The following is a 14563-nucleotide window of genomic DNA, read 5'->3' as shown; positions in this document are numbered from 1 at the left end:
ATGTTCTTTGATTCCTGAATAGCTGTGATTTTGCTTTCCCAAGAGATTGGCAGAACCCTTGTCAAAATCTTCTCAACTTTGTCTTCTTCAAGAATAACCCTTCCAAGAGATTTAAGTTCATTTGTTAGTGTTGTGAACCTTGTGTACATCTCCTGGATGGTTTCTCCTTCCATCATGGTAAAATTCTCATATTGAGAATATAGCAGTGTTCCTCTTGATCTCTTTACTTTAGGAGTTCCTTCATGAGCCACTTGTAAAGTGTCCCATATCTCCTTAGCAGTGGTACAACTTTTAATTCTACTGTACTCGTATGGACCAAGTCCACACACAAGCCATTTCTTGGCCTTTGCATTCTTTTCCCACTTCCTCAAGTCCTCAGCATTGCAGTCAGCTCTTGTTTTTGGCACATCTACTCCTTCAGAATACTTCTTCATGGTAGCAAGGGGACAATCAGTGACAATGTCCCATAACTGATAGTCTTCTCCGATGATGTGATCTCTCATCCTGTTTTTCCACCAAGAGTAGTACTGCCCATTAAAGAGTGGAGGCCTATCAGTGGATTGCCCTTCCCAGTTTCCAGGTGGTGCACTCATCTTGATCTTTTCCTAAGGTGTTAGCCTCTTCAAGGATAACCTGCTCTGATACCAATTGATGTTCTAAACGTCAATACCACACAAGGGGGGGGGGGGTGATTTGTGTGGTACTCAATTTTTCGCTTAAACTGCTTCTGGAAGGACCCGGTTCTTCTAGGTGTACTTATTACTACTGTTTGCGGAATTAAAAGTACATAAAATAAAGAACACAGAGATTTTTACGTGGAAAACACCTGGCTCAAAAGGTGAAAAAACCACGACCTACTACTCAGTAGGATTTTCCCAAACTTCCACTAAAATCACTGAGCCAAAACTGCATTTACAAAATTCTTTGTAAACCTAAGGATTAACTCTAATCCCGTTGTGGCAACCAGCCTCTAACTGCTGCGACAACTTCAAGTTAACTCTAACTTGAATACTCAAAGTACCTAATACAATTGCTTCTATGAAAGTTGGAAAGGTACAACTTTAAAACACCTACTACAATTGAACTAGAATAAAAGAAAGACACATAAAACTCTTTATGGAGCTGGTTCTTCAATCTGGTTCTTGTAGCTTCTGGTTTGCACACTTGAATCACACACGAACTGCTTGCAAAAAGCCTTGCTATTTTGCTCTCAATTCACATTTAACTTTTGCGTTTTTGTGCAACCCTTTAATGTGAGAACCTCCTGCAATTTATAGAGTTAGTAGATGAAGAAATAACTAGAGTTCTGATGCAACTCTTCCTTGGTGGAAGAGTTCTAGTTGATTTCAACTTCTAACTCCTTCCCTATCTTGGATAGTGTTCTCTTTGATTAAGGACTCCTTCTCCTTATCAATTATGCAACCTTTTCGATGAGGAGATATTAAATACACCAAGTTAAGCTTATCTCCTTCACGTGCATCCCACATGCTTGAATCTGCCCGTTTTTGTGAACCTGAGGGATGGACCACTGGATGGACCTGGTTCATGTCTGAGTTCCTTTGTCAGTCTTCAAAACTAACCTTTACTTGGGCCAACATTAACTTCCTGTTCTTCCCGAGCTGGGGTTTTTTGTGCTTCCTGTTGGTCGTCTTGCTGTACACTTCTGTCGGTATGTGAGGTATCGTCGACCTGCTGTGCGTCTTGTGAACCCACATCCGCTGGAATCGGTCCAGGTGCGTTATCGGGGTTCAGTGGTGGCGCGCCCATGATTGGAACGGCTACACCGTTCTCTCCGTGGTTTTCGAGGTCGTCATTTTCTACTCTGTTCACTGAGCCAGGCATTTTGACCTGAAATCGAAGATCTTGGACGAGAAAAAGTGTGAAAGATAACTTGCGTTGTGTAATGAAACTAGCAAGAAAAGAATCACTATTATTTTTAGCCGCACGGTGGACGCCAAACTGTTTACCGTGAAAATGGTAATAACAATTAAATTTGTTGATGGGACTCTAAAAATACGTGATCTATTTTTATGCTAGTTGTGGAGCAGTTGATGCTATGTGTGTGTAGTTTAAGGATGAGACGTGAGCTAATATAAAGCAATAATCGACTTAAGAGATAGCCGTTCGGGGCCTCAAGCTGGTCGATTTAGGGCCTCGAGGTCGGGTCCCGAGCTCGGACTTAAGTTATCGGGGGCGATCGGGGAAGGGCTAACAGAAGGAATAATATTAAAAGGAGGCTCTTTAAGGCCAATAACAAGCAATAAATGTAGAACGAGTACGAAGATAGTAATATAGAGCACCAATATCTAGAGAGTGTATTAGAGAGAAAGAGAGAGAGAGAGTTATCATATATTTCATGTAGAGTCTTTGGAGCAACATCAGTCCCCTAAAATAATCAGAATCCCCTTTATATAGAACGGGGGAAGCTTATATGGTAAGGCATACATTAGCTGTAAAGGTGTGGAGATGGGACGGCTAGAAATGACGCCCCGAGTAGGGCTCAGAATAACCTGGCTAGGCTTTGTCAGACTCAGCCGCGACAGACTTAGCTGCGTCTTGGGAACTTCCCATTTTACTCTAGCCCCGACCGATATCCTCTTAAGGCCGGGTGTCGATTGGCTCCGAGGGAGAAGAATCGAGCACATCTTTGCAACCTCGAGGCGATCTTTCGAAATGCTTTAATGACGGGAAATTGGACTCTCCGATTTTGCCGTATACAAGAACACTTACCCCAATTCATATGGTGAAAATTTCTTCAAGAATCGCCTCAATCCGAGCTCCACAACTCCCAAAATGCAAAAATGGCCGAAACCCTCAAATTAGAGTACTTTATAAAGCTGCCCAGGCCTCCTCTTTCGCGAACGCGACAATACCATCGCATTCGAGATGAACAAAAATTGCGTCGGCACAAAAGATTCTACGTGTTCGCGGCATAGTCCCCGAGAACACAATGCAAAGCAGGACCAACCATTTGCGAACGCGGCTGCTACTTCACGAACGCGAAGACATATCCTCCACTTCCTCAATTTCAGCTCTATGCGAACGCGCTTCCCAATCGCGAATGCGGAACCCAATCAACTTACCTTTCGCAAATGTGTTCCATATATCGCGTCCGCGAAGATTAATTTCGCTGCAGGCGCAATCACACTTCGCGATCGCAAAGAACACCAGGTAGCAGCAGAAACTTGCAATAACAAGATGGAGGAAAATGATCGGAAATCAATCCCAAACATGCCCGAGCCCCTCGGCACCACGTCCAACCATACCAACAAGTCCCATAACATACATGGACTTATTCGAGGCCTCAAAACACACATAACAACATCAAAACGACAAATCACACCTCAATCCAAAAATCAATGAACTTGAAACTTCAAACTTCCACAACCGATGCCGAAACATATCAAATACCGTCCGATTGACCTTAAATTTTACACACAAGTCACATTTGACATTACGCACCTGCTCCAACTTCCGGAATCGAAATCCGACCCCGATATCAAAAAGTCCACTCCCGGTCAAACTTTCCAAAATTCCAACTTTCGCCATTTCAAGCCAAATTCTACTACGGACCTCCAAATCACAATCCGAACGCTCTCCGAAGTCAAAAATCACCCAACGGAGCTAACGGAACCATCAGAAATCCAATCCGAGGTCAATTACTAAAAAGTCAAACTTGGTCAAACCATTCAAATTTAAAGCCTCTAGATAAGAATCATTCTTCCAAATCGATTCCGAATGATCTAAAAACCAAAACCGACGGTTCACATAAGTCATAATACATCATACAGAGCTTCTCATGCCCTCAAACAACTGAGCGAAGTGCAATTGCTCAAAACGACCGATCGGGTCGTTACAAAAAGTCAATAAAGTCAACCCTCGGGCCCACATGCTCTGATTTCAAAAAATTTCGAAGATAAACTTTACCCGTAATATTACGAACGCAATTATATAATTTATCTCAAATTACATGTCCATTTTGGTGGTCCAAAATTCAAAAATATAATTTCTAGGTTTTTCTTCAAAATCCCAGAATTTGTACAAATTTTCATGTTTAAATCCATATATAACTCGTGTATTTAACTTACAACAAGTGGGAATCACTTACCTTGTGTTTCTTGATGAAAATATCCTCAAAATATCTCCCTAAATTCGGCCATCCATGAGGAAAATGAGAGAAATGAGAGCTAAGTCTTAATTTAAGGAGCCTTTCTGCCCAGCGATAATCTCGCACCTGTGGCCAAAATGCTGCATGTGCGGCGTTGGTTTTGCGACCACGCCTCTGCTTCTGCGGAAAATCACCCAACACATGATGCCTCGCACCTGCGGAAACATTCCTGCTTCTTCGACATCGCAGATGCGAGCCTCTTCCACTCCTATGCCTTCTCCCAGTTATGCGCCCAACGTTACGCTTCTGCGCTTGTGCATATGCGACCAAAGCTCCGCACCTACGGCCCTTCCCCTGGCTAGCCTTCTCCCCTTCTACAACGACCTCCCTCGCACCTGCATGTTCGCACCTGCGACCAAACCACCACAGGTGCGATGACAACAGACTTCAGGAGTCTTTAGCATTTCCTCAAATCCGATTTCAATCCGATTTTAATCCGTTTCAAACCCGAGGCCCCCGGGACCCATCCAAACATGTCAACACATCCCAAAACACGATAAGGACCTATTCGAATCCGCAAATCACGTCAAACAACATCAAAAATACGAATCAACGACTGAAACCTTTATTTACATTTTAAAATATTCAAACTTCGCTGAACACGTCCGTATTATACTTAATCATTCCGGAATGATGCCAAACTTCACGCACAAGTCACAAGTCATGATACAAACCTATTCCAAGGCTCAGAACTCCAAACGGACATCGATAACATCAAAATCCACTTCAAACTAAACTTATGAAATTCTAGAACTTCCAAAATGCCAACTTTTCGTAATAAGCGCCGAAATACTCCCAGAACACCCGATACTCAACCCGAACACACGCCGAAGTCCGAAATCATCATACCAACCTATTGGAACTTTCAAATCCCGATTCCAATGTCTTTTACTCAAAAGTCAAACCTTAGTCAATTCTTCCAATTTAAAGCTTCCGAATTTACAATTTTCTATCCGAATCAAATCTGAACTTCCCGAAATTAGATTCCTACTATGCATGCAAGTCATAAAATATGAAGTGAAGCTATGATGACGTCCAAATCCACTGCTAAAAAGTAAATGACACGATCGCATGCAATATAATTTACCCAACTATGAGTCGGGGTCGAACCCCACAGAGAACAATATGTAGGCGATTAGGAATGTAAGAAAATTATCACTTATCGCGCAATGCCAAACACTAAGAATTTGGTTTTAAAAGTGTTTATGCCTAAATGCGGAAATGTAAACTAACCTAGAAAGCAAGTAAAATGATCAATGGCTACAAGTATGAATGCATCGGGAATTACACTCAAGTAACGATCCAATGCATTTCATGATTTTCCAAATATGAGCGAGTTTATGTTAATTAGCCACGGATAATAATTCTTAATTAACTTCTTCCGAAGACTAACAAGAATTCCTAATTGAATTATCCCTAAACAATTAGAAGATTAAGCACACCCGGAAACTACAAGTAGTTCAATCCTATCCCTAGTTAGAGTCTATAAAATGAGGGTTAACGCCTCAAGTTCTTGTTAATTAATATTTCCCAACCCCAAATTATCTTTTTCAAAATTAATTCGGAGTTAATGGGCGAGTCCTAGGGTTAGCTAATCCCTTTGGAAACATTAAAGAACAAGAATAATTAAAGTAACAATAACTCACTTCATAAATAAATAAAAATCATTCAATACATAAGCACAACAAGGTATTTAATCCACACTTTAAACATGAATATTTCCATAAACAAGATTTAGGTGTTGAATAAAATACTACACACTTAGATATACAATACAAAGCAAGGAAATAAAGAAAGCAACATAAATGGGTAAGAAATTCTCAACCGAAAGCTTCAATCTTCAAGACCAAAGTGTGTGCGCAAAGACCTAGCTTCCAAAACTTGTTCTCTCTAGCCCTAAGAGCTGAAAATAAGCCAAAGATGCCCCAAAATATCTGCTTGGTCGTGTATAAAAATGGTTTGAGGATTAAAAATGTGAAATTCCAGAATTGCCCAGGCCTGATGCTCGATCTTCGCAATTGCGAACAAAGGTTCGCAATTGCCAACTATGCATGTGCTGCTTCACTTCGCAATTGCGATGAATACTTCGCATTTTCGAAGGTTGACTGACTTGGTTGACTTCGCATTTGCGAACACCGCCTGATTCGCCTTACTTCGCAATTCCCAGGACATTCTCGTAATTACTAACACTGCTGGATTCGCATTTCCCATGATTTTGTCGCAATTGCGACCACTGAGGGCATTGCCCAGATTTTCTCTTTTTAGCTTCTTTTTGACTTGTTTTCACTTGGTTTCTTCACCATTACTTCTACATCACATACAACCTGTAAAATAGAAGTAAATTACATTAAATACATGATTTTATCACTCGAACATAGCAAAAATATAGGTTTAAAGACAAGATAAGTTGGTAAAATACCAACTTATCACACCCCCAAACTTAAACTATTGCTTGTCCTCAAGCAATGAAAGCGACAAAATCTCCTCCCAAGTAGTTAACTCAACAATGCATCCATATCATGCCAAGCCAAAAAGAACTACCATAAGCATAAAAACATGACTTCGATTGGTACCAACACTTACTCCAAAGCATATGAATTATCAAGCACTTCTCATGAACTTCATTACACTTCAAGTGCTCAAACACTAATACAAATCAATGTAGCAATCAAGTCATAACACTAAAGCTTCAAAATTTGCCTCTCTATCACAATCAACTTTCTTTGGTCATTCCTTCCTATTGAAAATGGGATTAAATTCACAACTCAAATCTCATGTGCCCTCACATTTAAGAGAGGATCCCACACTCATAAATCTTAATTCAAAACAAAAATGGGATATCAAATGGAAAGAATAAACTCTCTTTTAAAAAGATGTTCAAATGCATACAAGTAGTACCATAGGCTTGCCCTTCATGTATTCCTCCACTAATGTAGACAACTTGGTTCAAAATCAATTCGGACTTAAACGGTTGTAGTTTAGGCTTTTGGTTAAGGTAGGGCACAATTTTGGTTAGAGTGACTCAAAAACCTCCCCAAGCACTACAAAGTTTACAATTAAAGTCCATTTCCTTCAAAAACATTTTTCATCATTTCTTTACTTTTCATTCCACACCTAGTCTTCCCTTTATGCACAACTTCTTATCATTTTATTCTATTTTTTTTTCTTTTTCAAAATCAAGGAAGGTTTTATTTTTTTTTTTACCTTCCACCTTTTTAACCAACTTCCATATCACAACTTTTCCAACCTTCACCCCCAAACTTAGGCTTTTAGCCTATGTTTACACTTTCAAAGTACTTAGCATTTTCATATTTTCAAGTGTTAGCTCTCTGATATCGCAATTCCCAAAAAACTACCGCAATTGAGATATTATCAGGCCTGGAATTTGCGAAAAATTCTTCGTAATTGCGAAGAACACTGGAGACTGATGAGCTCGCAATTGCGATAAGTCCTTCGCAATTGCGAAGGTTACTGGAATTGAGTTTTTTGCAATTGCGATCACCATTTCGCAAACGCAAAAGCGCAAATGCAAAAAGGCATTCGCAATTGCGATGTCATCGTCCCCAACCTCACCTTTTTCAGAGAACAGTTTTTAAGCCCTAAAATTGTTCAATCCAAGTCATTTTTAACGAACCCAATCATTATTCAAGCATAAATCATGCATTGAACATCATAGACGACCATGCATCAGAAAATGTCAATGTTTCGGCCATGAATTTCATTTGGGCCTTTCATCGAACACATGAAAAGCACAAAAACTTCACTTCTATTTGACAAGCTTTGGGTACTCAGACTTCCCCAATTTTTTTAACAACGAACATGATCACACACTCTCAACCAACCCTGACCCAGAAATTAACATAAGTTTTGAACACATTTTTGAACCATTTTGGGCAGAGGATGATACCCATTTGAGCACTAGGGTTTCAGAAAATCAAGAAGAATAAAGGAGAAGATAAAGACGAAAAAGAAGAAGAAAGAGTGATTAAGCTTTCATACCTGGATCCTTGCAATGAGGAGTGAGAGTTGAAGGAGTTTACAGTGGTGAGAGTGAGGAAGACAAGATTTGAGAGCCTTAGGCGTTTCTGTTTAATTTTTGTTCAAAATGAGCAAAGGTCTATTTTTACCTCTCAGAAGTCGCAATTGCGACAGACCATTCGCAATTGCGAAGGTCAAAGAAACTTGCTTCTGTCTCATTTGCGATGAAATGTTGGGATTTGTGATGGGTAGGTTTCGCAAATGCGAACTACCTTTCGCAAATGCGAAACCTGCCCCTGCATTTTTCAACAGCTACTGGTTTTGGCTCTCCGGGTCACTCCAACTTGCTCAAATCAACTCCAAAAAATCTAAAACTTGGCAGATTAGTTACAAATAATATACTAAGCTATTCTAAAAAAGAAAATTTCAAAAATGACTAAAAATTTTGAAAAACGATGGGTTTCCTCCCACCAAGCGCCACATTTAACGTTGTGGCACGACGCAAACAACTTTACCACTTTTCTCGCCACTTGGATGATATGAACTGGGCACCTAGCTTGGAATCAAGCTTGTGACCACGAGCGATGGGGGGTGGTAAGTTGATGATCAAGCCAAGCCTTAAATTCTTCATTTTGCACTTCTTGGCTCTCATGTGAAGAATGTCATTTTGCTTTCTTGTTCGCTCAAATTGTAGGATGTATGGCATGAGTGTTTCCTCCTCGCAGTCCTTCATTGATTCATGTGGTTCAACTTCCGTGTCACCACACAATTCCAATGTTGAAAAATGCTTGGAATGTGACTTCAAACCTCCAACTTGCAATTTTTCTCGGATTTTGACATCCTCTTCTTCCCCCGGACTAGAGTCAATCTCAACCAAATTTTCATTTACACCGGTTGACTCTAATTCCATTTTTTTTCGGCATCATTAACATTCATGGAGTCGGTTGGCGGATGTTCAATTCTTGAATCCTCAAAGTAAAGCTCACTTTCTTCCTCGGAATTAGACTCTTCTTGGCTTCCTTCCACACTCTCAAGTTGGTGGGCATAGTGAGCCTCAACCAATATTTTCATTTGCTCTTCCAAAGTGTGGATATGTTCATCATTGTAGGCCAAGATTTGTTTCAAGTTTTTGAGTGCAAAGTTGTGCTTCTCCTCATTTTCAAGAATGGTCTCCAACATGAGCATCATCTTCTCATTTTGTGCATTTGAGGGTTCTTCTTGGTTTTGATCAAGTGCCAAGGAAGGATTTTCAACTTCAATCTCCAAGGAAGGTTCTTGGCTATCATTCACTTCCGAGGCTTTTTGAACCCTTAAGGCTTCGATCATTTCATCCATTTGTGAGTGCAACCTTGCAAGTGCCAAGTCATTTTGAAGACTATTTTCCAAAAGCTCCTCCAAGGCACTTTGTTCTTTGTTTCCTCCTTCAATTAGGCACTCCAACATGAGCTTGAACTCTCCATTTCAGCCATGCTCAACTTCTTCTACTTCCATAGCTCTATAATTTTCATCACAAAAAGTAGAATCATCATAGCGGGGGCTTGGGGAAGGGAAGGACAAATAAGCACAATCATCCCAATGACCATTTTGAAAACCACACTTATCACAAATACTCCACTCATGGGTTTGAGATTGTGCGCACAATCCACTCCCGGGAGAATATAAACAATTTTGCCACGAGTGTGGTCCTCCACAATAAGGACAAGGGTCATCAAAGTATGAACAACTACCGTCCGACCAATTTTTATTATATGATGCCATTTTTCAAAAATAAGAAAATAAACAAGAACAAACAAGAAAATAGACCAAGGTAAGAATAATAATTACACAAATATTCACAAGCTTGGACCAAAGCACTTACGCTTATTTCTCAAACAACCTAAATTATGCCAAATTGTTCCTCGGCAACGGCGCCAATTTTGATGACGTCCAAATCCACTACTAAAAAGTAAATGGACACGGTCGCAAGCAATATAATTTACCCAACTATGAGTCGGGGTCGAATCCCACAGAGAACAATATGTAGGTGATTAGGAATGTAAGAAAATTATCACTTATCGCGCAATGCCAAACACTAAGAATTTGGTTTTAAAAGTGTTTATACCTAAATGCGGAAATGTAAACTAACATAGAAAGCAAGTAAAATGATCAAAGGCTACAAGTATGAATGCATCGAGAATTACACTCATGTAACGATCCAATGTATTTCATGATTTTACAAATATGAGCGAGTTTATGTTAATTAGCCACGTATAATAATTCTTAATTAGCTTCTTCCGAGGACTAACAAGATTTCCTAATTGAATTATCTCTAAAACAATTAGAAGATTAAGCACACCCGGAATGGCTACAAGTAGTTCAATCCTATCCCTAGGTAGAATCTATAAAATGAGGGTTAACGCCTCAAGTTCTTGTTAATTAATCTTTCCCAATCCCAAATTATCTTTTCCAAAATTAATTCGGAGTTAATGGCCGAGTCCTAGGGTTAGCTAATCCCTTTGGAAACATTAAAGAACAAGAATAATTAAAGTAACAACAACTCACTTCATAAATAAATAAAGATCATTCAATACATAAGCACAACAAGGTATTTAATCCACACAAACATGAATATTTCCATAAACAAGATTTAAGTGTTGAATAAAATACTACACACTTAGATATACAACACAAAGCAAGGAAATGATGAAAGCAACATAAATGGGTAAGAAATTCTCAACCAAAAGCTTCAATCTTCAAGACCAAAGTGTGTGTGCAAAGCCTTAGCTTCCAAAACTTGTTCTCTCTAGCCCTAAGAACTGAAAATAAGCCAAAGATGCCCCAAAATATCTGCTTGGTCGTGTATAAAAATGGTTTGGGGATTAAAAATGTGAAATTCCAGAATTGCCCAGGCCTAAAGCTCGATCTTCGCAATTGCGGCCAACTATGCATGTGCTGCTTCACTTCGCAATTGCGATGAATACTTCGTATTTGCGAAGGTTGACTGACCTGGTTGACTTCGCATTTGCGAACACCGCCTGATTTTCCTTACTTCACAATTCCCAGGACATTCTCGCAATTAGCAACACTGTTGGATTCGCATTTCCCATGATTTTGTCGCAATTGCGACCACTGAGGGCATTGCCTAGATTTTCTCTTTTTAGCTTCTTTTTGACTTGTTTTCACTTGGTTTCTTCACCATTACTTCTACATCACATACAACCTGTAAAATAGAAGTAAATGATATTAAATACATGATTTTATCACTCGAACATAGCAAAAATATAGGTTTAAAGACAAGATAAGTTGGTAAAATACCAACTTATCAAGCTACTCTAGGCCTCAAACTGCCGAGCGACACGCTAGACAACAAAATAACCGGTCGAGTCGTTACATTCTCCCCCACTTAAACATACGTTCGTCCTCGAAAGTGCCAAGAACTGTTCCGGAGTTGTTCCTATTCACTGTTTGACACCTCGTGCACCTACCCGTGCCACCACAACCTATGTGAGCACATAGCTCGAGCCAAACTGTAGATCAGCCCTATAACCTTAGCTAACAAGCTTTAGAACCAAATTCCAGCATCCAGAATTTTCTACGAGGCCTTGATTCTAACATACTGACACCGCATCAATCACCCGGCATTATTCCAAAACATGAACATGCACCTATGCTGAAATCACACCACAAGCTACACGGGACCATAACAAAAGTGCGAATAATCAAGTCGTCTCACAACCCACATGGCACAACAGAGTATTACATGGAATAGCTGACAACGGGAATAACATCCCACTCGAAGACTCCTCCATAAGCAACGCTATGCTGGATGAACACATCCGACCTGATGTTGAGCACACATTCACATTAGTCCTATCAACGGACATTAAGCCGATTCTGATCATACCATACTGGGCAAACAACCTTCCAAAGATCCACAATGGACCTATTCATGACATATACGAGTAGCCGTCCACTCCGGACCAAACTCCCACAGTCCACAACCAAATGACCAGAGCGCCTTTCAAGCATAAGCTCTCATTAGCGACAGTACCAGAATCTCTATACTTGGTTTCAATATTTAATAATCAAGTGACTGACATGTCACTTCTCAAATTTCTCCAAGGGATATGCTCCCACGGCTATACCAGGTAGCAAGGTCTGCACCTCCATACCACCAACACTACTAATTATGTAAAGAAAATCGAGAATCCACAGATCAATACACAAAGCCTCCTACACAGGACACCATTCTCAAGGGACACTAAGGAAAATGCCAACTTACTCTGAACATCTGAGTTCTTCCCTACTCATCCGGGCTCGTGACATTCTTATTAACACCGAGCCGTAACCTTGATCCTCAACTTCCCATTCCCATGCCGCAACGCGAGAGTACAAGAATTAATTGTAACCCCGAGTACTAGTAGAATAAACACTTCATTGGCTAGAAACCTTTCACTTAACTCATTTCCAAAGAACCCTTGCAATACGCAACTGAATTCCCATAACCACAGAGAATATAAACCCTCAGGTCGTGGTCTAAACCACCATAGCTCTTCCGGGATCCATTTACACATATCAGGCCATTATAACCAAATACCTCCAAATCAATCAAATTACGGTGGCCGTCAAGCCCGCATGTACAACCACGAATCACCTGTATAACTTAACACGCTGAAGGAACTGATCATTGCCATAATCATGCCAATTCAAACCATTACTAACCGAATCCACTTCTTCCAATGTACTCTTTACTTACCTTAAAAATAATAATTGCTCCATTTGAAAACATGACTAAACTCAACAACACTCATCCTGAGTGACCCAATCCACGAGACCACAATGTCTCAACACCCATGAACCATCTCATACCCTCCTTACATGCACAATAACACCTCCAACTGGTATAGCCGTTCTGAAAGACCTTCCAGGAATCCGAAAGGAAAGAAATTATCGAATTACGAGACACGTGCTTACAATACAGTACCCGAGCACAAAGGGAATATAACCTTTATCGTTTCTCAAATAACTTGCCAACAACTTAAGGTGATATGGCTCAGCCTAATATATACATATATTTCTAAAAGAATTTTAATTATAAGTTCAATTAATTAAGTTAGAAGAATGAATTCACATAATTCAATTATTTTATGATAAAGTCCTCAGTCTACCCGGACATAAACATGCTTTAGCTACGTACGGACTTTCGTCACCTCGTGCGTACGTAGCACCCACAACTAGCAGCACATAACAATTACATCACCTAGGGGGGTAGTGTACCCTTCACAAGGTTAGACAGGAGACTTACCTCGCTCTGAAGTTCTATAACTGGCTCCAACGCCTCTCTAATACCTCAACTCAAAGCCAAATATCCTGAAACTAGTCAAACAATGTGCAATTCAATCAAAATGTACTCCAATGCTTATAATTAATCAATTTATAACAATTCCCAACTCCGCTCGAAAAGTCAACCCTCGGGCCCATGTGCTCGAATTCCAAAAATTTTTGAAGATAAACTTTACCCATAACGTTACAAACTCAAATATACAATTTATCCCAAATTCCATGTCCAATTTCGTGGTCCAAAATCCAAAAATATAATTTCTAGGTTTCTCATCAAAATCTCAAAATTTCTATAAATTTCCATGTTTAAATCCATATATAACTCGTGTATTTAACTTACAACAAGCGGGAGTCACTTACCTTGTGTTGCTTGATGTAAATCTTCTCAAAATAGCTCCCCAAATTCGGCCCATCCAAGTGGAAAATGAGAGAAATGAGAGCTAAGTCTCGATTTAAAGAACCCATCTACCCAGTGATAATCTCGCACCCGTGGCCAACATTTTCCACTTTTGTGGAAATATTTTCCGCTTCTGCAACATCGTAGGTGCGAGGCTCTTTCGCTCCTGCGCCTTCTCCCGCTTCCATACAAAACATTTCGATTCTGTGCTTGAGCAGATGCGACCAAAGCTCCGCCCCTGCGGCCTTTACCCTGGCTGGCCTTCTCTGCTTCTGCAATGACCTCCCTCGCACTCGACAAAACCACCGCAGGTGTGATGACACCAGACTTCAGCAGTCTTCAGCCTTTCCTCAAATCCAATTTCAATTCGTTAGGACCCCATCCAAACATACCAACACAACCCAAAACACGATACGGACCTAGTCGAAGCCCAAATCATGCCAAATAACATCAAAACTATGAATCAATGATCGAAACTTTTCTATAAATTTTCAAACATTCAAACTTCGCCGAACGCGTCCGAATTACACTTAAACATTCTGGAATGACGCCAAACTTCACGCACAAGTCACAAATCACAATACGAACCTATTCCAAGGCTCAAAACTCCAAACGAACATCGATAACATCAAAATATACTTCAAACCAAACTTATGAAATTCTAGAACTTTCAAAATGCCAACTTTCTATAATAAGCGCCA

Source organism: Nicotiana attenuata, unplaced genomic scaffold, assembly GCF_001879085.1.
Source record: "Nicotiana attenuata strain UT unplaced genomic scaffold, NIATTr2, whole genome shotgun sequence".
Classification (NCBI taxonomy): domain Eukaryota; kingdom Viridiplantae; phylum Streptophyta; class Magnoliopsida; order Solanales; family Solanaceae; genus Nicotiana; species Nicotiana attenuata.
The sequence above is the reverse complement of the archived record's forward strand: the minus strand, read 5'-3'. Positions refer to the sequence as shown.